Below are 4,285 nucleotides of genomic sequence, written 5' to 3'. Positions count from 1 at the left end.
TTTTTTTGTGGTACGCGGCCCTCTCACTGCTGCGGCCTCTCCCGCCGCAGAGCACAGGCTCTGGACGCGCAGGCCCAGCGGCCATGGCTCACGGGCCCAGCTGCTCCGTGGCATGCGGGATCCTCCCAGACCGGGGCATGAACCCGTGTCCCCTGCATCAGCAGGCGGACCCCCAACCACTGCACCACCAGGGAAGCCCTAGAGTCCACTTCTTGATGAGAAGAACAAAAAGTCACAATGCAAAGGGGCATGTGTAGAGGGATGGGATGAGTTTGTGACCATTTATTGCAATCTATCACAGAGGAGGTACATGTTTAAGGAGAATGAAATCATTTCAGTCTTGGACATGTGGCGATTAAGGTTTCTCCTGTGATAAATCTATGCAGAGGTGTTCAGTATTTGGATAATATAGGTCTAGAATATAAAAGAGAATCCTGGTGGGACATACAAATTTGAAAGTTGTCATTATGCAGGTGATAGGTTTCTGAGTAAACAAATCACAACACCCAGGAAGACTGCATTAGTTCAGGTAAAGGTAAACAAAGAGATTCAGTCAATCCCTCAGACCATCCAGACATCTAAGTGCACTCTTCTTCCCATACATCTCAACCTCCCTCTCTAACAGAGACCATCTGTGGGCCTATTCATTTCCATAGCCAGCTCAAGGTCTACTATCTCCGGGGAAAGTACAGCCTTCTCTGTCTTGTCCAGATGTGGCAACATATAGTCCAATGACATATAAACCAAAAAATAGTTACTTGATCCCCTCTTTCAACCCAATATGCAATGGTGGATCAGGAATAGAATAAAAACTTCCATTTGAAAAAGGAAAGAATGGGAAACATATAGCAAGGAGTAATCCTTAATAGTTTTCTTTCCAGACAGAAATTTTTGCCCTGACCATGGAAGAAGTTCCCTGATGAACCCTCCTGGATGCCTTTTGTTATGCCTGAAGACCCCTGGGTTCACCCTCTGGGAGGTTTTTCCTTGTCCATCATTCACCAGGTTCAAGATTGAACAGGATGTTGGAGACTATGCTCTCCTGGAGACTGCCTGAGGACACAAACAATGAATGGCTTTTGCAGGTCAGATTTATGGTTTCTTTAGTAATGCAATTTCCTCAAAAACTTAACAGGCTTTTGTACTATTCATCTCTAGTCTCTGTGCCAGAAATGGTGCCAAAGTTCTTTTCCGGATCTGGCTCTTAAACTAGCTTATTCTGTAGTTTCTATGCTCTACCCATTCCTCTTTTCATTGTTTTAATGGTGGCTAATTTGATGTAATCTTACAAAATAAGTGAGGGTAACATCCTTAATCTGATCTTTGCTGGAAGGCTATATTTCTTTCTTTGTCTGAGGAATCTTAATGGGAGGGCTTTAAGAAAGTCTCTGAAAAACAGTCTTTTACCTCCTGTTTGGGCTACAGAAATAGTTGGATTTTCCAACCCTGTGAGGCCCCAATTTTCTATACACTTTATTTCCTTCCATTTCTGCTTTCAAACCCCTCATTTCTTATGTGAGTTCATTTCTTTCTCAAAAAATCTTGCTAAATTCAGCGAGGAGCAACCATCACACTTTTATATTCTGGTTCTCCCCAAATGCTTCCCCTAAAATTCAGCCATAGACGGAACATGGTCAGGCTTCCAAGTTGAGCAGGAGAAATTTCTACAATATTTTGCAATGGTATTACAAGGATCATCAGTTTTCCAGCCTGCAAGATCTGTTTCCTCACTGCCAATTGTCTGTTAAGGTAATGCTATATGTTTTAAGATTCTATTAGAAGTTCCCTATTTCCAGGTATTAATTTTTGTATTAGAGTAAATGCTATATTGCTGTAATAAAGAGACCCCAGAAATCAGTGACATAAAGAAAATGGAAGTTTCTTTCCTGCTCATATCATAGTTGGGCCTAGACTGACAGGGCACTCTGTTCTATGAGGTCATTCAGGACCCAGATTCCTTCTATCTTGTTGTTCCATCCTCTCCTACCATGTCTTCCTCATCTTCATGGCTGCAGCTGGTCACAGACATGTCTATGAAGGAGACAGAAAGCAGTCCAAGACAAGCCATCTTCTTTTAAAAGGGTAAGGCAAAAGTTGCACCCATCACTTCCAGTTATGTTCCACTGGCAAGAACCTAACCACAAAATCATACCTAGCTGCAAAAGAGGATAAGAAATGTAATCTCCAGTTGAGGGACCATGTGACCAGAAAGAAGAGAATGGATTTTATTATGACAATGATTGACCTGGGAGAAAAGATAGCCAAGGTTAAGAAACCTCAGAAATATAAAGCCAAAGTGGGGGGGAGGGGCAGTGGATAAATAAGCATTTTGTTTCTTAGAAAGAAAATGATAGTCTGAAAAAGGAAGGAAGGAAAAGAAGGAAGGAAGGAAGGAAGGAAGGAAGGCAAAATCTAGTTGGTGGGTACCCAAGTTTCCATTTTATTATTTCCAGTTCTTTTCTGAATATATTTTTTAAATAAAAAGGTTTTTAAAATTTATTTTAAGGGAATTAGACAGAGAAAAAGGGACCCTGGAAGAATATGAAGGTAAAACAATAGTGATATGAGGAGGATAGGAAGAAAATGGAGTAATGAAAGTCAACAGGAGAAAAATTTCAATTGCCTGAGAGAAGACAAGGAAAAACTAGAAAAGGAGATGTTCTTTGGATTTGAAAATCTAGCAGTTACTAGTGAATAATTACGGCAGAAGCTAAATTTCAGTGAATTAAGGAGTGAAAATGGACAAAGAAAAACATGACAGCAAGCATGGACTAGTCTTTAAGAACACTGACTTTTTAGGAAAGAAGAGATAAGATGGCAACTAGTTATAACTAGTTCCACTGGCATGTGGACTAGGATGAGAACCAGCCTCCGGGAGCAGAGTTGGGACATTGGGTCCTAGGGACTAGGGTGGCCCACAGTTCTAGCTGCCCAGCATATACCTAACGTGCATCATGAACAAGTACTAATTCAACCAAGCTCTCAGACACTCAGAAACTCTTTGGGTCAAGTATATTATAGAGGTAACCAGTATGCATAGGACAGTGTTATTCTAGGGCAAGGCCTGTGTCAATCCATACCTGACTTCTGTAGCGCTGGGAGGGCCATGCTTCTTCCATATCCTGAGAGGAGCCTACATATGCTTGGAGTTCACCAAAAACAGGCTGCCTGGCTACACGTTCAGGATGACTGCCCCTCAACATCAGAAAAATAACTTTGCTCTGTGCACACCAGAAGGCTTCAGTTCCACGAAATAGCCCAGTTGCTTAAAAATAGACTGGGAGTGGAAAAACACTCTGGCAAAGGGATAGATGGTGTGGTTAAAGGCTGGAGTGCCATTTTAATGTGGTTGGGCTGTGTCTGACTGGTAGTTTAAAGGAGTTATGCTGAGCCAGGCTGATTGAGAGAGGGTTTTATTGATGGTGCTTTTATTTTTTAATGGGAGAGACTTGAACTTTATAGGCTAAGGGCAAAGATACAATGAGAGTCAATAGTTAAAGATTCAGGAGAGAAGGCATTATTGATGGAGGAAACTGACCATAAAGTTTTTGTTTAGTTCATAGCATCTTTTCAGAAAGGGAAATTTAGAGATTCTTTTAAATTTCTAAGTTAAGACACAGTTATTCCACAGTTCCCTAGGTAAACATTAATAAAGTATTACAAAGTGTTAAGACTTTCTCAGGTTCATTTAAGTTATCTTTTAACTTATTCCAAAACAAATATAACCAGCAAAGATCCCACTGGAGCACTGGTATGGAGAAGGGAATCTTAAGTTTGGGAAATAGCTAAGTAATTTGAAATTTCTATCCAAAAAAGGTTTTTCAGTAAATTGTCAAGCCTGTTTGTAACAAATTCAGAATGGATTCACAATGAATAGGGCACCTAATATAGATGAAAGATGAACAGTATATTAAATAAATCATGGAGACGCAGAGAAGAAGCCAGGTTAAAGGGCACAGCAAGAGCTACATATCCGCTGTTGTAAAGTATATTCATATAATATTTATACAAAATTTCCAAGAGAAAATAACACTAAGCTTTAGGTGGCACATCTGTAAATTTCATTCTTCTTATCCCCTTCTTCTCAACGTAACATATTTTCTGCATTAATTACCTCCCTGAATAACATCACTATATCCCTGAAGCCACTAGCTGGCCACAGTACATCCATAGGAAGTCAAATCAGAGCACCAGCAGTGTAGACTTAGCATGGTTAAGGCCTTAATTTCCTCACCTACAAAATGGGGATAATAATAGTACTTAAGTTCATAGGACGGTTCTGAGA

General features: G+C 40.4%; 1 protein-coding gene across 1 annotated transcript in view; it reads right to left on the bottom strand.

The window, feature by feature from the left end:
• Positions 1–3,163, bottom strand: part of TLCD4 (TLC domain containing 4) — an 87,758-nt gene extending 84,595 nt beyond the window's left edge. The window contains exon 1 of the mRNA XM_024751296.1: positions 3,081–3,163. The gene's annotated coding sequence lies outside the window, so the exon portion shown is untranslated. The remainder of the gene's footprint in view (positions 1–3,080) is intronic.
• Positions 3,164–4,285: the final 1,122 nt, after the last annotated feature.

This window comes from Neophocaena asiaeorientalis, unplaced genomic scaffold (genome assembly GCF_003031525.2).
Source record: "Neophocaena asiaeorientalis asiaeorientalis breed wild unplaced genomic scaffold, Neophocaena_asiaeorientalis_V1.1 scaffold147, whole genome shotgun sequence".
Taxonomy (NCBI): Eukaryota; Metazoa; Chordata; class Mammalia; order Artiodactyla; family Phocoenidae; genus Neophocaena; species Neophocaena asiaeorientalis.
Note: the sequence above shows the minus strand (reverse complement) of the source record. Positions and strands in the feature narration are given on the sequence as shown.